Genomic DNA, 22,406 nt, shown 5'->3' on the forward strand with positions numbered 1-22,406 from the left:
GAACTGTGCATCCAGGGTCATATGTTTAGGCTCTCTGTGCTTTCAGCTGAGTTTCTTGGTTCACCTTCATGTAATTTCTTTGTTTGTTTGTTTGTATGTTTGCTGGTTTGTTTGTTTGTTTTGTGATGGAGTCTCACTCTGTCGCCCAGGCTGGAGTGCAGTGGTGTGATCTTGGTTCACTGCAAACTCCACTTCCTGGGTTCAAGCGATTCTCCTGCCTCAGCCTCCCGAGCAGCTGGAATTACAGTCACCTGCCACCACGCCTGGCTAATTTTTTTTTTTTTTTCTATTTTTAGTAGAGATGGGGTTTCACCATGTTGGCCAGGCTAGTCTCAAACTCCTGACCTCAAGTAATCCACCTGCCTCTGCCTCCCAAGGTGTTGGGATTACAGGCGTGAGCCATTACGTCTGGCCACTTCATGTAATTTCAAGGTCATGCTCTTTCCACCTGCCTTCTTCAAGATCCACATTGTCTCTCCAGCTGGATGGCTGAACTTACATCACAGCTCAGGGTGAGATCAAAAGCAGAAGCTATAATGTCTAAAGCTTAGGCATGAAACTGGCAAAGTGTTATTTTTACTACATTCTATTGGTGGGAGCAATAGAAAATCATGGAGTCCAGATTCAGGGGGAAGGGACTAAACAAGGAATACCATGAAGTGTGTTTTTTTTTTTTTTTTTGAGAGACCACCACAGGATTAGTCTTCCACAATTCACTTTTTTAAATGTTAAAATTTCATTTACAAAGCTTTTTTGTTGTACAGAAAATAAAAATACTGTTACATTCTTGGTGTAACTGGTAGCCACAGACGGTTGACTCATCAATCACACTACCCATGCTACAGCAAGAGTCTTACATAAAAACCTAACAATACTTACAATTTTGTTGGGGTGAAGTCCCAAGCTTGGTGGGAAATTACCAGAGGGACTAAATGAAGAAGATTAAGATGAGTATGCGGATGAAGAGGAGGAAGAAAGCAGGAAAGGTGAAAAGAGGAAGAGAGAAACAGATGATGAAGGAGAAAATGAATAAGACTGCAGATGACCTGAAGAAACAGAACTATTCAGTATTGATTGGACTGCTCATGGATTTGATAGTTGTTGAAAAATTAAAAAAAAGGTAGGTGTGATACAAACCCCAGGACACCCATGCATCCAAATAACCAAAGAATAGTTCCTGTGATATTCTGCCTTCCTCTGCAATTCACTTTTTTGCCCCTAAGAGTTCACAATCCAAGCACAACCAAAATGTCCTCTCCCAAGATACCCAAAAACTCTTCCAATTTTGGTATCAGATTCAGTCTAGTAGTCCAGGATTTCATCATCATAACAGGAACAGGTATAGATAAAAAGTCTTTGGCATATCTTCTCTCATTCTGAAGACCTGTGAATTAAAGAGACAATTTATCTGTCCACTATACTCTCAATACACAATGAGAAGTTTGGGGCAGGAAAATTGCAATATTCATTTCCACTATAAAAGGGGATAAAATGGGGCTAGAATTATAATAGAACTAAGACTGTAGTAGATGAGATTGATGCCCCTTTGAAATCCCTTTTACTGATCCAGTGTTTTCGTCTTCAAATTACTGTGACTATTGACACAGGTATCAAACACTATTGGACTGGTACCTCTAGAAAGTACAATACATATCAGAACCAGTGGACCTCATGGTCGTGTGTTTTGGGGAAATTGTGCTTCCTGTCCCTGCAACTATAAACTTTGTGGTTTTAAATTTGGTTACTGGAAGGGGGACACTTCTTTTTACTAAGGTACAGAGCAGGAGTGTCACTACACTTAAAACTATAGCTTCTACCTGTTGACTTTGGGCTCCTGGCACAGATAGAATAGAAGATACAGAAAAGGAATTATTACTGGCAGGAGTAATCGTACTTGATTATCATGAGAAGGTAAGATTCCTGCAACATAATGGGTGCAGGGAGAAATACATTTGATACTCAGATGATCCACCCAGCATCTCTTTCTAGTTTTCACTGTAAATAAATGAATACAGCAAGCAAGCTCTGGTAAGGGTACCTGGGGCTTAAGATCCCTCAGAAAGAAGGGAGGGTCTGTGCCACTGAAGTTGATATTATTGTCTCTCCCACATCCTGCCTCTCTCATTTCCTCTTCTCCTGTGTGTGCCCTAAATAAAGCACTTCTGTAAGAGTCCTGTTCTCAGGCTCTCAGTGTTATTAGTTATTAGTTAGATAATCTTGTATAATTCACTGGATATCCTTAAACCTGTATTATCTTCCTCAATTTAGGAGAGTAATTTTGTAATAAAGTTTTTGTGAAGAGTAAATACATTCATTCAAATAATTTTGCTGGGCAATGGTACAATTGGAACAATGGCATGCAGATTAAGTATTCACATATTTTACTTAATTTTACTCTTATTCCCTTTTCTTCTCCCTTGACATGCCTTGGGCCATGCTTCTTTTAGGGATTACACATCAAACATTAATTTCACATAGAACTGTTTCTTCAAGGAAAAGTGCTAAAGCTGATTCTCTTTCACTACCCAACCAAAACACTAATCAACAAATAGAAATTAGATAAGTGTATTCTAAAGAAATACAATTATATTCTTGTTATTGGTATATATATATCTATCTCTTTCATCAGGCTGTGTTGAGGAAAGAACCATGTTTTTTTTTTTTTATCATTTTAGCTCTAACGTATTTGTTGAAATAAAATGCTTCACATCTGTCATATTTAGCCTTTTGATTTTGATTTTCATGCATGTCTCTCCAGACATATATTTTTATATGGTTGATGATTTTATAGTTTAGTTTGCTTATTGAATCGTATAATTATCTTTTCTATTATTTTATCATAATTTTAGCTGTCTCAGCTTGACTTAATCTAATAAATCTATCAAAGAAGGCTCATACATTTAAATCTCAACTGACTTATTATTACTGAAATACCTGACAGTAATGATTTGATATGTGTCCCATATGAGGCATTACGACTTGGTAGGTAACTTTTGGCAATAAATAGTTTTACAGCTTACTGTGAAATCAGACAAATAATAAAAACAGAAATTTTAGCTAAATAATGGAAACATGACATACTATTCAGTTCATACCTACCACAAGGCAGAATCTGGACAGATTTTTATGTTAATTAATTTAAGCTCTACTCCTCCATTCCAGTTTAAACAAAATACTTTTAAAAGAAATAGGTAACTCTTGTATACTATGGTAAGCTGAGTGAATCACAGGCCATTAAAACTACCTACTTCAAATACACTAGTTTATATAGAATGGTCAGTTTTTCCAAGTGGCTCAGCCAGTTTTTGGGAGTGTCACTGGGTTCTTTTGGAAGCTGTAGTAGACTTAATATTAAATCATCACTTCACTGTATCAAATGGTATTACTGTGGAAAAGTTATTTTAAAATTATTATTAATTACCTCAAAATGGTCTCTAACAAACCAGAAGAAATTGCTTAACAGTTTATTGATTAAATATAATGTACAGTGTTAGATGCAGTATATGGTTTTTGATTATAATTAATTTGTGAATAAATACACATGAATACAATTAAGCAAAATTTTATGTATTGTAAACTAAATATATATTTTGACAATTTGAAGATAATGGAATATTCAAACTAAGATTGAAGGAATTGTTATAGTGCAATGAGGATCCTACAAATCCATCAAAAAATAGAAAATGAGCAAAGTACATATATGAACATGTAATACAGAGTAAAGTAAATGTGTAGTCAACAGAAAGATGTTTGAGTTTTTAGGGAAATGTAAATTTGAATAAAGTGACACCACAAAACATAAAATTAAAAGGACAAATGATCTATGGCTAGATAGTTTTCAGAAAAATGGGTACTCTTATACATTACTCATAGGGTTATGAATTGCTTTATTCTTCAGGAAAGTAAACTGGCAGTATCTATTAAAATTAAAATTTCTGGGCTTCCACTCCAAGCTGACATGATAATTGTTATATCATTAGACTCCCACCATAAACTATAAACTGAATAATCTATGTTAAGCAACTATTTATAGACATTGGAAAACAGGCAAACTAGTATTTTGATCTTTTAGAGAAGAAAAAGACACAGGCCATGCATATATGGTTTTTGTCTGGAAACAATTTTTCAAACCATGATACATGGAGGTGGAGCCCAAGTAAAGGACAGAGGTCTCACTGAGGCAGAGATTGCATTTCAGAGCTGCTGAGCAGCTGGAATTTGTGAGGTAAGAGAGGAGAGATCTCCAAAGACAACACCCTACAATGCCTCCTTGAGTGGCTGAATACTGAAAGTCACAATGACAGAGATGTTGGAATTAACAGACAAGGACTTGATAAACAGTTATACAACATTTCTTAAGGATTTAAGGGAAAGGTGGAAATATGAGTGAAAAAGATGAGGAATATCAGTAAATAAATGGAATCTACAAAAGAATCAAAAGGAAATTTTGGAACTGAAAGAAAAACAATACCTAAAATGAAACAAAACAAAACAAAACTAAAAAACAGCAAGAAAAAACAATGAGTGAGCTAAAAACATACTGGACAGTACAAAAATGAAAACAAAAGCTAAAACAAAAAGCATAAACAAAATTCAGTAGAGACTGTCCAAGGTGAAGAAAAAAATAGACTTTAAAATAAGTAAAGCCACGATGGCCTGGGACAAATATTAGGCGGCCTAAGTTACGTGTACTTGGAGTCCCAGAGGAAGAGGTGGAAATAACCTAGAACAGGCCATTTGTCATTACTTTAGAAACCTAACATGAAAATTGATTGTAATGTTTTTGTGTTCTAGAAGAAAAAAGGAATAAATCATCTCTTGGCTATGTGAAAAATAAAATAGTTTATGAAACTGTACCAAGGCCTCTCTAATCATACAAAATGCTTGTGGTTTCAAAACAACCCAACCATTTTTATTTCTTTGTACTGTTGAATATTATCCTCTCAGAGAAATTTACTTGTATTTCAAGACAGTTGTAAATACTCAAAAAATTAATGGTTGAAAATTCAGCATGTTTTACTAATTATATTATTGAGATAAAATTTGCTTAAAAAAAAAAAAACTGTCCAAAACGAACAGTAATTGGCATTTATGTAAGTGAAACTATTGCAAATGGCCATGAACACAGGATCTTTGGAAAGGTACAAAAAGTGTCTGTAGGGGAAGCCATGAGTCCCTTGGAGGTATTTAGCTCTAAATTTTAAAATTCAGCGTACCTGAATTATTTACTTGTTTTACTAAGGGTTAAATAATCACTTGGTTGGAATGAAGAAAGAAAAACAGAGAATGATAAACAAAATAAAGTTAAATTTAGGGAAAAGACCCCAGACTAATATTTCCATTTCCTTTTTTTTAAATAACAAATAATTATAAACCAATTCAAGTGTCACACATGTATATTTAAATAAGGAACCCCTTTTAAAATGTTACTTCAGGTTTTAAAGTAATTTGATAACACACATCTGAATTTGTCCATCCTTTTAGGAAAAAAAGTTGTTCAGAATTTTGTAGAATTGTTATACCATAGCATATGACAGACCTCTCTATTCTACAAAAATTCCAAAATATTGTCAACAAATGAATTTTTGCAGGAAAGAAATACCTGGCCCAGTTTAAAGTCTCAAAACCATATATTTAAATGAATGAATTATGAATTCAACTGTCAGTTTTAACTCTCTCAATTGCTGCTTTTAGCCTTGCCTGGGAGTGTGCTAACCATGATGTTTATTTTCATATGGAGGGCAAGCTAAATATTCAAACTACTATCATTTCCCAGAAAATAAAATGAATATGAAATTGTGAATAATGAATAAGAGTCTAAATGCAGTAAACCTTTGGACAGAAAGATTTGCACTCCACAAATAAAGACTGTAAATGTGGTAGAATATGTATACATGGTACAACAGTTCTTTCAAAGTTTGCATAGCTCCTTCTCTACTTCCATGAATAGCTCCATTCATTTCGGTTTGACCTGTTTGTATGTGTGCATGTGTGTGTGGGTTCTTAAAAGCTAGTCTGGGCTACACGAGTCCAGCTGCATGTAGCAAATGTTTGGAGATGGCTAAATTTGTATGATTCCATTTAGGACTTGTAATGAAATAATTTAGCCCAATTTGTGAAAACAGGAGTAAAGGTTGAAAAAAAGAGAAAAATAAACTGTGATAGGAATCATATTCAAAGTAAAATATAAAATAATATAAAATAGCAAGTGAGAGAAACATTAAGCTTAATGCTTTATTTTCATTTGAATAAAATAAATAAAGTATCACACCCATTTCAACACTTCAGACCAGAAAGACCTGTGGGGAAGGGAGCAGAGAAATCATGTATTTTTCAGGTCAGATATTTTATCATGAGACTTAAAGCTCGTGTTTAAGCAACCTGATTTGTTTCTTTTTACAATGTGATACATTAGCCATCATTATTAAGCTTTGAAATTCCATTTTAATTTGATAATTATATTTGAAAAAAGTAAACGGTATGAAGAGTAATATAAATACAATAGATTAGACAAATTATGAATAATATTTCAGTTATTTAGATTTTTGGAATTTTTGTTAGGTTTATATGATAATAATCTTCAAAATTACAGTATATTAGTAAAAAAGAATTTTAAATTAAGTATCAGAATTTTTGAAGCTTAATGGATAGAAGTAAAGGTCAGGTCATCAATGTTCTAGTTATGACAGCTACATATTAATTTTGGTTTTTTGGTGAGGCACTTCTTATCATTGGAACTCAGGTTTTCATTTGTAAATTGAAGCTACTGAACTATATTACTTCAGTATTCTTTCTTGGTTGCTATTTTGTATACTAGGATTTATTTCTAATTATTTTAAATGAAATATACAAGAATTTTATTGGAAAACAGATTTTCAAAGAAATAGTCAAAGTTTCATATATTTGGTTTATTTAAATTTCTATGTGCACAGTATTTTAATCATTTTTTTTGTTTTTGTTTTTACCAAGATCTGAAAGATAATTCTATTCTGCCTGGTGTTCCAAATTATTTAATAGAGATATCTATGTTTAATTTGGAAGCTAATTTAAGAAAGCAGAAACACAAAACAAAATGGATGAGGCAAATTAGAAAATATATATAGCATTAGATTGAAGTTTGATGCCTTAACAGATATTCTCATTAAAATGTATACACTCATGGCTGCGTAAAGTGTAGCTAGATATGTAGGTCCCAAATTTTTGAAGAATAGCTAGCATAAAATGATGTTTGAGTTTATTCTAAGGGAAGAGAAACTAGGGTCAGAAAGGACTTTCACTTTAACTTGAATCCACAGTAAGAAATATGTTTTATACTATGATATAGAATACACATGTTATACGTGTGTTTATGTTTGTATGTATGTTTATCTCTTTATATGGCTATATATAAAATACCATATTTTGCTGATTATACTATGTACTTAAAAAAACATTTAACAGTTTTGAAATCAGGATATTATTTACAGAATAGATCACAGAGCGATTGTGAAATTGTTGTGATTGCCAAGGAATGAATATCAAAGCTTGCAGAATGTGTGTCAGTTGCTTGGAGGAGCATCCTAGGGACAATAGTTGAGGGTTCATTATGTAATGTTGCATGAACAGTGGTCCTGAAGATACAGATAATGATGTTCTTATGGGAAAATTGAGACATCCATGCCTCAGTTGAAAACTAATTGAAAAGATGAGGACTATGCAATGGAATATTATTCAGCCGTAAAAAGAAATGAAGCATTAGTACACGCAACAATGTGAATGACCCTCAAAAACATTTTGCCAAGTAAAGAAGCCAGTCTCAAAGCCGGTCGCCAAAGGTCACATATTATAGATAAATCCATAGAGGTGGGAAGCAGGAACATGAGGTGGTCGGAATGGATAGTGACTGTTTAATGGGTCTGGGTGCTATCTTAGGGATGAAGACAGCATTTTGGGACTTCACAGAGGTGAGGATTGTATAACATGGTTAAAATACAAAATGTAAATTTTAAATTGTCAATTTTATGTTATGTGAATTTCACCTTAACTTAAAAACAAAACAGAAAGAGTGGAACTTCAAATGTGAAAAAGTCTTAAAAATACCTTAACCCATCGATTTTGCTTTTCACATTTATTTTATGTGGGCACAAGTAAAATACATGATAAAAATCTACATCTAAAGTTCAAAAGCCTTTATGAATAATTATTTAAAATATTTTATGTGATAAAAATTATTGTGTCATTGTTAAGTTGGCAGTGTGTCTTAGAATGAAAGACATCTTAGATTGACTCAGTAAGGTAATAATTTCTGGCTGTTTTGGTGAAGAAAGATTGGGCAGGCAACAGGGAATAATGATTTTGGAGCTTCGCAGAGGGATCTCCATTCCTTCAGATCTATACCACAATATTGGCATTAACATCTTTGATGAGCAGGTCTAATAAGACTAGCTATAATTTATTAAGCACATATTAATTGTCAATCACTGTTGTAAGCAATTTCAAATTCATCATCTCACTTAATCTTTACCACAACTTGTTTATGGAGAACTCTTTTTAACTGACCATTGCAGATGAGAAAACTGAAAACTTAGGTTAAACACTTGATCTGAAAGGCCATACAGTTTCAAAGCAGTAAAGATGTGTGTTGTACTAGTGCAATTTGACTCCAGAGCCTATGCTTGCTATCATGTTATACTGCCAACCAGATGCATGCAGAAACTTTGTTTTTAAAGAAAAATAGAGGAGGATAGAAGAAATGAGAAAGAAAAATGTGGTAGTTGATAATATTAATGAGTTATCCCCAGGAGCTTCCAGAAATAGCCTGAGGAAAAATTTTCCGAATTTCAGGTTGAGATAAAGTGACAAAAAATATAAATTTATATTGTGTAACATTCCCAGGAATTTTAACCATTCCATAACTTTCAGTGTTATTTGACGTGCTGAACAAACAAGTAATTCACATATATAATAAATATTAATAGAAGACTATAAAAATATTTTATAAGTTATGCATTTCAGTGTAATTTCTAATCAAGGCTCATTCTGCTGGAATATTGGAAAAATAAATTCAGTCGTTATAAGTGTTAGCCATATCAATCCTGCCATCGCCCCAATTACAAAACTTGTGCTAAGGTTCAGGAAAAGAAGATATGCCCTATAATTAGGTGTTGTGAAGATAGTGCACGTAGCTGGTCTTTGATTGACATAGAGAAGCTGAGAGATTTTCCTGTTCCTTGCCTAAAAGGCCCTTTCAGTTTCAGAAGTTCTATTGGCTTCTCTTGGGCTATGAACAGAGAACACAGGGCTCTTTTTTCAATTTCTACATTCTTTCATACAAATCTATTTATAATCCCATCTACAATTATTCCCTCTCTAGGGCTGTGCTGCGTCCTCGGTAACTCTGCTTGGGAAGGTCTTTTATTCTTGGGGGAAATTCAGCTCTCTTATCCTCCTTCTCCCAAACTTATAACAAGTAAATCTAAAGGTTTAGGCCTAAACTGTTTGACTGGGTAGTCACTAGCTCATGTCTTTCAAATGCGGCTGATATGAATTAAGATGTTCTGTAGGGGTAAAGTATACCCCAGATTTCAAAGACTTAGTAAAAAAAGAATGCAAAATATCTCATTGTTTTTTAAAATATGAATTTATGTTGAAATGCTAATGATAATATTGTATATATTTGAATTACATAAATGTATTATCGAAAATAATTTCACTTGCTTTTACTTGTTTAAATGTGATGATGATATATTCATTTTTAATTTATTTAATTGATAAATTTTAATTGTATATTTATGGGATACAATGTGATGTTTTGATCTATGTATACATTGTAGAAAGATTCAACAAAGCTAATTAACATATCCATCGCCACAACAACTTATTTTTAGTGGTGAGAACATTTAAATTACATATATGGCTAGCACTGTGTTATTTTTGTGTGGTGTTTGCTCATAGGCTTTGATCACAACAGTCAGGGTGATTATGGGCTATTTGTACTTTTCAATATGTCTGGTCTTTCCCAGAGTTGACAACTATAGGTGAGAATCTGTTGGGGGTAAAAGAACAGAAAAAAATAGTTTAATTATCTCGAAGTCATTATTCACCTCTACTGTTCACACATTGATAGGTATCCAGTGTTAACATGACACTTGCTACGCAAAAACTAGGTCTATGTAGAGAGGTTGAACAAAGGTAGGAGTCTAGAATCTTGGAGGGCTGTGCTAATTTATGAAAGCTGACACTGGAAATTAATGACAAACTTACATAGGCAAATCAACAAATAGCATGCAAAAAAATAGATTTGAATAGGTGTTATGGGTCTTGGGAGTTACCTGGACCCATTGGCTTGCAGATGTTTAGACATGAAATAGTATTCAAAATTAGCACATTTATTAAATAATTCTTGCCCCAAAGAAGTACTGATAAATGAATAATTCTGACAAAATAAGTTCCCATATGGTTCTAAAGTACTACATTTTAGAACCTGTTTCAACATGGAAAGAAATGGATTCCAGAAAAAAAAAAATGATACAAATAGTTCTTTCAGAGGAAATGTGCATTTTATGTTTTAGGAAAATAGTGCCTTCAAAACAGATACCCTAAAGTATTTTGGAGTGTTTTCATGTCATGATACATGTCTAGTCAATGGCAAGGAACAAATTTGTGCAGCATTGACATACAGGTAAGGTAAATTTAGTTGCTTATTTTTACTAGTGTGTTATAATTGTAGAATATAATAGAACTATATAGAAAGTATCAACAGAGTATAGGAGAGAGAGATCCACAAATCCACACTTTCTTTACAAAATCCGTGTCTTATTCCGTGAAAATCTAAATGCATGATTAAATGTAATAATTATTTTAATGCAACTTTGGCTTGGAATGAGATTTTTTCTAGTGTGCATGGAAGTTTGTAAAACATATTAATTTAGTGGAGCTATTGCATTTATTGATGAAATCACTTCTACCATATGTATTTCTCTATTTTACATTTCCTTAAAACTTTCCTTTGTAAGAACTGCAAATCCTTCTACTTTTCTTACTATTAAAATAAGAAAGCCTTCTTCTATGTTTAAAGGTGTCAGTTGCCCTAAGTCAGATAAATATGTAATACATCTATAGACAAAGACATTATTTAAACAAAATGACAAACTGTTCTGGTAGTATATTTATGTCTAATGAAGATTTGAATGTATCTTGCTATCTTTAATCTCCTCACCAAATTATGATGTTTTGTGTAATTTATACTATAATAAATGTCAAATAACACCTAGTTAAATAAAAAGTAAATAATCATCGTTAGTTAAACAATCATTTAACTGAATGTATTAGAAGATTTAGTTTACTGCCTAAAAGTTTTGAAATAACACTCTGAGTGTACAAATATTCATAACTGTTAGTAAATAAATTACTGAACCTGAAGAAGATAACTTTTTAACTGTGACCTAAGTCTATCACAGTCAATTTATAGTCTATCAGACTCAAATTGTAAATGGAAATCTAAACTACTGAAAATGAAGAGTAATTTGTTATTTTTATAAACTGGTTAAAATCGAAAGGCTATTCTCAGAAAATCAGAAGTATTGAATGATAGAAAAAATTAATTTCAAACATTATAAGCAACATAAAATGATTTTCACACCTAATAATTAGTCTTTTTTCCTAATTCACTAAATTCATTTATATAACCTCTGTTAAAGGCAATGCCAAAGTTTTACTCAAGTATCTCAGTCTAAAATATATATATAATATTTTAGTTTATATATTATATATCAGTCTACCATAAACTTACAGTGATGGAAATATTCTCTTAAATTGCCATTTCGTTTTCACTCTATCCTGAGCCAGTTTTACACACACACAAAAAGTCATTTTAGGTTTTCTCTACTCAGAATTAAAAGATGTATTAGAAAACCTGCACGTATGTCTGTTTCATTCCTCATAGTGAAGCTGTGTGACTTAACGGAGAAAAATTATGTCAGGCCAGGCACGGTGGCTCATGCCTGTAATCCCAGCACTTTGGGAGGCCAAGGCGGGCGGATCACAAGGTCAGGAGTTCGAGACCAGCCTGACGAACATGCTGAAACCCTGTCTCTACTAAAAATACAAAGATTAGCCAAGCTTGGTAGCGGGAGCCTGTAGTCCCAGCTACTCGGGAGGCTGAGGCAGGAGAATGGCGTGAACCTGGGAGGCAGAGCTTGCAGTCAGCAGAGATCGCACCACTGCACTCCAGCCTGGGCAACAGAGTGAGACTCTGTCTCAAAAAAAAAAAAAACTATGTCAAAGAGATGAGCACACTTCTTGAAGCTCTGGCACGTGGTCAAATGTCTTCCCTTTTTACTTTATTCAATATCTCTTCACCAGTTAATAGTTTACTATACCTGGTAGTGTGTTAGACTTTATTAATATAGGATGACTAGGCATAAGCTCCAAGATATCAAAGACCTTTTATCATTTTCCCCCTTTATTATCTCTATGGTCTCAGAATGAGCTCAATAATAATGCATTAAATTATTAAGCAAATAAATGAATGCAGGAAATTTAGAAGAATATTAGCAATATGATATAATATCAAATGAGATAATCTTCTTAAAATAATTAGAAGAGAGCGTGGGCATAGTATAAATACTTTATCACTGTTAACAATTGTTTTGTTCTCACTTTTCTTCTTTTTTGCAAATGGCCTCTCTTCACGCTTTGAATACCTTTTATTTACTGCTTAGCTTCTGTTTATGTTTTTTCCTGGCTTGCCATAACTCCTCTTGCCTCCTGGACCCTTTGTGTGCATCCTTGCAGCCCTAGCTATTATAATGGTTTGTGTTTATCTGTTTTTATTTTTTAATTAAAATTCTGAAAAAGAGTTGATTACTGGCTAGGCTGTTTGGCCAGAGACCTCTCCCTTGTATGCCATCTGAAATTTATCTACTTTAGATTGCCCATAAGACAGATTTCCACCTAGTCTAGTCAGTAGAGATCACGGGGTTGTATGTGTTGTTTGATATGGAATACTCAGTCTCTATCCTGTTTGTAGTGTCCTCTGGGTCAGTTACATTGTCAGGTATCTATGTAGCCGTAGAAATACTCCTTGAAAATTTTGGGCTTACACAATCCTTTAGCCTCAAATAATTTACAGCTTGTTGTACTAGTGTAAGAAAGCCTTTTGTCTCATACTTACAACTGAAATCTTAGGAAAAGTTTGATTGAGCTATCTTGACCCACTGCCCATTCCTGAATCAATGAGTAATTGAGACCAGGGTGTGGAACAGGATGGAATACCCCAATTAGAGAGACCTAGATCTTGTATTCAACCTGTGAGCCAAGAGATTGGGTCAAATTTACTTGAACCATGTAGACTGGAGTAGAATGGGAGTTGTCCTTCAATAAACAGTGGGCAAGATTAACACTTGACTTAGTAAATTTCACATTAAAGAGTATGAAATCTAGTTTGTCATAGTCAAAACATAATCCTATTAACACTTAGTTTACCAGTCTTTGATATAGTTTAAAAAATAATTCCTCCATTATTTATCATAGCAAACAGCTTTCCTGAGGTAATTTAAATTAAACAAACTTTTAGGGAAACTCTACTAAATGACTGAATCTCTGTATGGGATACAAAACTGAATAGTATATAATCCTTGACACTGAATAGTTTACAGACTAAAGAGAAATACAGAATGACAAGAAAAATTCAACACAGGGCTATGAATTCAATGACAGGGATACATTTTGCAGGGGCAGAGGTGGTGGGGGAGGGGAATGGCGTGATGTAATGCAGGGAACAGATATAGAGACAGGTCTTTCTGATAGGTGGAAGGATTAGTTTGGGGTCAGGGAAGGGTCCATGATAAGAAGACCCTTAAGGTCAGTGAGACTTGAAACATAAACAGAAGTTGGTTAAGGAAAAGAACAAATTTGGATGAAGAAAAGTGTGAGATGAGAAACAGAGGGTTGTTTTTCAGCTCTGAAGTGTGCCGCGTAAGTGAAGAGATGAAGCTATTGAGGCAGACATGGCTTGGTGATGTACCCTATACAAAAATGCTGTGCTTTATTCATATAGGTAAATTGGAATATTTAAAAGTATTTTTTACTGGGTAATATAATTTCTTTACCTCACTTGAGCTGAAAAACAACTCAGATATTTCAAGGAAGTCTGTTTTATGCAGCTTGCACAGAATCTCGAAAAATGCTTTTCTCATAGTAAAATATATCAATTATAGACCACTAGACTCTTTAGTGGCATATGAATTTAGTGTGATAAAGAGTATAAAATACAGTATCAGTATTTCTAAGATATTAGCAGAGTCCTCAATACCTTTCAGCTTGTAAATTTTTAATAATAAATGCCAAGGTACTAAGCTCAGAAGAATATGTTCATTGAAGTAAAGTAGATGAGTGCTTTGAACCTCACTTGTTACTTTCATGATGGCTTCCAAGGCCCCCAATTTTCATTTTTTTAATATGTGAAACACTAATGACAGTTCAAGCTAAGAAAACAAGATCAGATTGTTTTCTTTGATCAGGATTCAAGTAAAAGGCTATAAAACCATTAATTTGGCATATGTTTGTAGCAGAAAAGTTGTCAAATGCAAACTATGAAAACCACGGACACACTGCAACTGATAAGAGTTTGTACTTCATTGAATCATTGTGTTATGTTCACTCTAATCACTAGACTAATGCATTTTCTTGACAAATCAGGGAAAATTTTGCTCCCATTAAATAGAACATTAAAATTTAGTATTTTTGTATTAAGGAATTTAATATTTAGTCATAATGCATTATTTTCTATATCTGCCAATAGGATTCTTCAAAATATTCTTTTGAAATATGAAGAAGGTGGTTTTTACATTTTTGGAAGGAGGTGGATCAAGATGGCAAAATAAAAGGTTCCACCCATTGTTATCCCTGGCCAGGACACCAAGTAAACAATCATCTACAAAGAAAAAAAACACCCTCATAAGAACCAAAAATCAGGGGAGCACTCAAAGTATCTGGTTTTAACTTCATATCACTGAAAGAGAAACTGGATAGAAAAAACAGTTCTGAATCACCAACAACACTCATCTCCCACCCCCAGCAGCAGCTACCTGGTTCAGAGAGCAAATCTGGGCCTTGGTGGATGGAGAACACAGCAACAGCGAAGCACTGAACACAGTGCTGTTCTGTTGGAGCAGAAAGGAAAACCTGATCAAACTCACCTGCCCACAGAGGGATCATTTAAACCAGCCCTAGCCAGAGGGGAATTGCAGATCTCAGCATCTGAACTGAGATGCCTGTAAACCTCACCACTGAGAGCTACAGCACTCTGTCTCCAAGTAAAACTGAAGGGCAGTCTAGGCCGTAAGGACTGAAACTCTTACGTGAGTCCTAGTGCTGAATTAGGTCCAGAGACAATGGGCGGGACTGGCAGGGGAACAGGAGAGCCACATACCGAGACACCAGCTGGCATCACCCTCCCCTAGTCCCAAACTAGACAGTTCATGGCTCCAAAAGACACCATTCCTTCCACTTGACAGGAGAGGGTAAGTGAAGACTTTGTCTTGCATCTAGGATACCAGCTCAGCCACAGCAGTATAGGGCACCAGTCAGAGTCAGGAGGCCCCCATTCTAGGCCCTAGCTCAGAGATATTTCTAGAAACACCCTGGGCCAGAAGGGAACCTGATGCCTTGAAGGAAAGGACCCAGTCCTGGCAGCATTCACCATTTGATAACTTAAAAACCCTTGGGCTCTGAATAACCAATGGCAATACGCAGGTACTACACTGAGTTCCTTGGGTAAGCCTCTGAGACTTGCTTGCTTCAAGTGAGACTCAGCACATTATCAGCTATTGTGGCTACAGGGCAAAATTTCTTCTGCTTGAGTAAACAAAGGGAAAAGCAAAGATAACTTTGTCTTGCATGTTAGGTACCAGCATGGCCACAGGAGATTAGAGCACCAAGTGGGCTCTTGTGGTCCCCAATTCCATGACTTGACCCTTGGACAGCATTACCAGACCTGCTCTGGGCCAGAGGGAACCTCACTGCTCTGAAGGGTGAGTCCCAGGCCAGGTAGCATTCTTGACAAGCTGATTTAAGAGTGCTTGGGCCTTAAGGGAACATCAGCAGTAGTCTGGCAGTACTCTTCGTGGCCTGGGGTGATGGTGACTATGGGGTGAGCCTCGTCTGCCTTTGGAAAGGGGAAGGAAGGGTGGGAAGGACTATGCCTTGTGGTTTAAGTGCCAGCTCAGCAACAATACAATAGAATACCGGGTAGATTTCTGAGGTTTTTGACTCTAGATCTTGACTCTCAGATGGCATCTTTGGACCCACCCAGGGCCTGGGGGGCCTTGCCACATTGAAGGAAAGGACATCAGCCTTACTGGCTTTGCCACCTGCTAATTGTAGAGCCCAAGGGCCTTGAGGCCTTGAGCAAACATGGGCATTAGCCAAGGATTGGTGACAGCAGGCCTTGGGCAAGACCCAGAGCTGTGTTGGCTTCATGTCTGGTAACCCAGAAAATTCTCCTTGATCTTCTCTAAGACTACCTAGGCAGTAACTCTACAAATCTGCCAGAAGGATAGCATTGCTGGGCTTGGGATGCCCCCTAAAGCAGATACAACTTAGATCACAATACCCAGGTCCTTTCAAATATCTGGAAAGCCTTTCCAAGAAGGATGGCTATAAATAAAGCCAGACACTAAAGATTATAATAAATACTTAACTCATCAATGCTCAGACCCCAAAGAACACCTACTAGCACCAACATCTTCCAGGAAAACATGACCTCACCAAATGAACTAAATAAGCCACCAGGGACCAATCCTGGAGAAACAGAGATATGTGTCCTTTCAGACAAAGAATTCAAAATGGCTGTGTTGGGGAAAGCCAAGAAATTCAAGATAACACAGAGAAGGAATGCAGAATTCTATCAGATAAATTTAACTAAGAGATTGAAATAATTAAAAAGAATCAAGCCGATATTCTGGAGCTGAAAAATGCAATTGGCATACTGAAGAATGCATCAGAATCCTTTAATAGAAGAATGGATCAAGCAGAAGAAAGAGTTGGTGAACTTGAAGACAGCCTATTTGAAAATACATAGTCAGAGGAGACAAAAGAAAAAAAGAATAAAAAACAATGAAGCATGCCTACCAGATCTAGAAAATAGCCTCAAAGGAGCAAATCTGAGTTATTGGTCTTAAAGAGGAGGTAGAGAAAGGGATAGGGGTGAAAGTTTATTCAAAGGGATAATAGCAGAGAACTCCCCAAACCTAGAGAAAGATATCAATATCAAGTACAAGAAGGTTATAGGACACCAAGCAGATTTAACCCAAAGACTACCTCAAGACATTTAATAACCAAACTCCCAAAAGTCAAGAATAAAGAAGGGACCCTAAAAGCAACAAGAGATAAGAAACAAATAACATACAATGGAGGTCCAGTACGTCTGGCAGCAGACTTTTCAGTGGAAACTTTACAGGCTAGGAGACAGTGGCATAACATATTTAAAGTGCTGAAGGAAAAATATATTTTTTCCCTGGAATAGTATATCCAGAAAAAATATTCCATGAAAGAGAAATAAGGCTGGGAGCGGTGGCCCACACTTGTAATCCCAGCACTTTGGGAGGCCAAGGTGGGCAGATCATGAGGTCAGGAGATCGAGACCATCCTCGTTAACACAGTGAAACCCCATCTCTACTAAAAATACAAAAAAATAAAATAAAATAAAATTAGCCAGGCGTGGTGGTGGGTGCCTCTAGTCCCAGCTACTCGGGAGGCTGAGGCTGAAGAATGGCATGAAGCCGGGAGGCGGAGCTTGCAGTGAGCCGAGATCGTGATCCTGCACTCCAGCCTGGGCGACAGAGCGAGACTCTGTCTCAAAAAAAAAAAAAAAAAAAAAAGAAAGAAAGACTTTCCTCGACAAACAAAAGCTGAGGAACTTCATCAATACCAGACCCATCCTAAAAAACATGCTAAAGGGAGTATTTCAGTCAGAAACAAAAGGACATTAATGGGCAATAAATGATTACCTGAAGATACAAAACTTACTGCTAATTGTAAATACACAGAAAATCACAGAATATTGTAGCATCGTAACTGTGGTGTGTCAACTATTCTTATCCTAAGTAGAGAGACTAAATGATGAACCAATCGAAAATAATGACAACAACTTTTCAAGATGTAGTCAGTAAAATAAAATAGAAATAGAAACAACAAAAAATTAAAAAGCAGGGAGATGAAGTTAAGGTGTTGAAGTTAACAAGCGAGAAACTAAATCATAGCACCAGAGAAAATTACCTTCACTAGAGGAAGACAGGAAGGAAAATGTAAATGAAGATAAGACTGCAAAACATCAGAAAACAAAGAACAAAATGGAAGATTTCAAGACAAAAACTGTAAGAGGAGACAAAGAAGGTCACTATCTAATGATAAAAGGGTCAATTCAGCAAGAGGTTATAACAATTTTAAATGTATATGCGCCCAACACTGGAGGACACAGATACATAAAGGAAATATTGCTAGAGATAAAGAGAGATAGTGGCTGGAGATTTCAATACCCCACTTTCAGCATGGGACAGATATTCCAGACAGAAAATTAACAAAGAAACAATAGACTTAATCTGCAGTCTAGAACAAATGCACTAATATTTATTTACAAAACATTTCATCCAAAGGCTCCAGAATATCCATTCTTCTCCGCAGCAAATGGATCATTCTCAAGAATAGACAATATGCTAGGTAACGAACAAGTCTTAAAACATTCACAAAAATTGATATAATATCAAGCATCTTTTCTGACCAAAATAGAATAAAACTAGAAATTAATAACAAAGGGATTTTTGGAAACTATACAAATACATGGAAATTAAACAATATGCTCCTTAATGACTGCTGGTACATGAAGATTAAGAAGGAAATTGAAATATTTCTTGAAACAAATGATAATGTAAACGCAACATACCAAAATCTATGGGATACAGCAAAAGAAGTAATAAGAGGAAAGTTTATAGCTATGAGTGCCTACATCAAAAAAGAGAAAAAACTTCAACTAACAGTCTGATGATGTCTTGAAGAACTAGAAAAGCAATAGCAAACTGAACCCAAAATTAGTAGAAGAAAAGCAACGTAAAGATCAGAGTAGAAATACATGAAAATTAAAATTAAAAAATACAAAAGATCAATGAAACAGTTTTTTTTAAAAAAAGTTAAACAAAATTGACAAACCTTTAGCCAGACTAAGAAAAAAAGAGAAAAGATCCAAATAAATACAATCAGAAAAGAAGACATTACAACTGATACCATAGAAATTCAAATGACCATTAGAAGCTACTATGAGCAACTATATGCCAACAAATTGGAAAATCTCGAAAAATGGACAGATTTCTAGATACATACAATGTACCAAGATTGAATGAAGAAATCTAAAACCTGAACAGACTAATAACAAGTAACAAGATTGAAGCAGTAACAAAAAGTCTCCTAGTAAAGAAAAACCCAGGATCTGATGGCTTCACTACTGAATTGTACCAAGCATTTTACGAAGAACTAATACCAGTCCTATTAAAATTATTCTCAAAGATAGAGGAGGAGAAAAGGCTTCCAAACTCATTCGAAGAGGCCAGTATCACCTCGACACCAAAACCATACAAAGACACATCACATGTACATCGATGTGTGATGTACACATCGATATAAATCAGATATTGTTTTGTAGGCCATACCTCAACATAATAAAAGCTATATATGACAGACCCACAGCTAGTATCATACTTTATGAGGAAAAACTGAAAGCCTTTCCTCTGAGATCTGGAAAACAAGAAGAATGCCCATTGTCACCACTGTTACTCAACATAGAACTGGAAGTCCTATCAAGCAATCAGATAAGAGAAAGAAATGAGGGGCATCCAAATAGAAAAGGAAGAAGTCAAATTATCCTTATTTACAGATAAAATGATCTTATATTTGAAAACAACCTAAAGACTCCACAAGAAAACTATTAGAACTGATGAGTAAATTCATTAAAGCTGCAGAATATGATATCAACACACAAAAATCAGAAGCATTTCTATATGCCAATAGTGAACAATGTGAAAAATAAAAAAGTAACCCCATTTACAACAGCCACATATAAAATTAAATACCTAAAAATTGACCAAAGAAGTAAAAGTTCTCTATAATAAAAATATAAAAACTGATGAAAGAAATTGAAGAGGATAGCAAAATAAATATAAAAAAGTTCCACGTTCATGGATTGGAAGAATCAATATTGTTAGGCAATCTACAGATTTACTGCTATTTCCATCAAAACATCATGATATTCTTAATTCTAAAATTTATATAGAATCACAAAAGACTCAGAATAGCTAAAGCTATCTTAAACAAGAAGAACAAAACTGGAGGAATCATATTACCTGACTTCAAATTATACTACAATGCTATAGTAACCCAAACAACATGGTATTGGCATAAAAACAGGCACATAGACCAATGGAACAGAACGGAGAACCTGGAAACAAATTCACACACCTGCAGTGAACTTATTTTTGATAAAGTTGTCAAGAACATACACTGGGGAGAAAATAGTCTCTTTAGTAAATGGTACTGGGAAAATGGGATATACATATGCAAAATAATGAAATTAGACCCCTGCCTCTCCCAATATACAAAAATGAAATCAAAATGGATTAAAGACTTAAGTCTATGACTTCAGTCCATTAAACTACTGCAAGAAAATGTTAGGGAAACTCTCCAGGACATTGGCCTGGGCAAAAATTTATTGAGCAATACCCCACAGCACAGGCATCCAAAGCAAAAATGGACAAGTGAGATCACATCAAGTTAAAACTTCTGTACAGCAATGGATATGATCAACAAAGTAAAGATAAAACCTACACAATGGGAGAAAATATTTGCAAAGTACCCATCGGACAAGGAATTAATAACCAGAATATATAAGGAGCTCAAACAACTCTATAGAAAAAAATCTAATAATCTGATCAAAAAATGGCCAAAAGATTTGAAAAGACATTTCACAAAAGAAGACATAGAAATGGCACGCAGGCATATAAAAAGGTGCTCCACATCACTGATCATCAGAGAAATGAAAATGAAAACGGCAACAAAGAATCATCTCACCCCAGTTAAAATGACTTATATCCAAAAGACAGGTAATAAGAAATGCTGGTGAGGATGGGGAGAAAAGGGAACCCTTGTACACTATTGGTGGTAATGTAATTTATTACAACCACTATGGAAAAACAGTTTGGAGGTTCCTCAAAAAACTAAAAGTAGAGCTACCATATGATCCAGCAAACCCACTGCTGGCTATATATCCGAAACAAAGTAAATCAGTATATTGAAGGGATATCTACCTTTCTATGAGCACTGTTTACAATAGCTGAGATTGGAAGCAACCTAAATGTCTATCAACAGATGAATGGATATAGAAAATGTAGTGCATGTACACAATGGAGTACTATACAGCCAGAAAAATTAAGGAGGTCCAGTCATTTGCAACAACATGGATGGAACTGGAGAGCATTATGTTAAGTGAAGTAAGCCAGGCACAGAAAGACAAACATCACATGTTCTCCCTTATTTGTGTGAACTAAAACTGAAAACAATTGAACTCGTGGACATAGAGAGTAGGAGGATGGTTACAATAGGCTGGAAAGGATAGTAGGGGGCTGGGGAGGAGCTGGCAATGGTTAGTGGGTATAAAAGAATAGAAAGAATGAATAAGATATACTATTTGATAGCACAACAGGGTGATTATAGTCAATAATAACTTAAATTTTGCATTTTAAAATAAAAAGTATAACTCAAAGGACAAATGCTTGAGGGGATGGATACTCCCTTCTCCATGGTGTGCTTATTTCACTTTGCATGCCTGTATCAAAACATCTCATGTATCCCATAAATATATACAACTAACATTTACCCACAAAAATAAAAAATAAAAAAAGGAAAAAAAATCATAGTAGATAAATCATTTTAGGGAACTTTAAGAAAAGGATGTCGTCAATTTGTAGAACAGACGTGGTTGTATCAATACATAAACTAAGAAACTGTAACTGAAATATTTATCTATCAATAATTGCAATAGAAGAAGTATGGACATACCTATGTAGTCAAACTGAATCAAGAATTGGAGACTGGCTTTACAAATAGTATTGTGGAAAACACATTCACACACACACGCACACACACCCCTAAGTGCACATGTAGCTTATCTTCAGATGGAGCTTATAACAGGAAAAATGTCCTGATTATAGACTATTTTCAACTATTGTAGATACATAAACACAGATATACACACAAGCACACACACATACATATATATAGACACACATACACACACACACACATATATATATGTAATTTATGGTAATATCCTACTACGATTAATAACTCATCATTTAAAACTTTCAATGCCCCCAATTGAA

At 35.0% G+C, this 22,406-nt stretch overlaps 1 long non-coding RNA gene across 1 annotated transcript in view; it reads right to left on the reverse strand.

The window, feature by feature from the left end:
• Positions 1 to 1,300: 1,300 nt before the first annotated feature.
• The window catches only part of LOC129144171 (uncharacterized), a 235,496-nt gene continuing 214,390 nt past the window's right edge, over positions 1,301 to 22,406 (reverse strand). Inside the window, exon 3 of the long non-coding RNA XR_008548328.2 lies at positions 1,301 to 1,384. This is a non-coding gene — a long non-coding RNA (uncharacterized LOC129144171). The remainder of the gene's footprint in view (positions 1,385 to 22,406) is intronic.

This window comes from Pan troglodytes, chromosome 1, assembly GCF_028858775.2.
Source record: "Pan troglodytes isolate AG18354 chromosome 1, NHGRI_mPanTro3-v2.0_pri, whole genome shotgun sequence".
Classification (NCBI taxonomy): Eukaryota; Metazoa; Chordata; class Mammalia; order Primates; family Hominidae; genus Pan; species Pan troglodytes.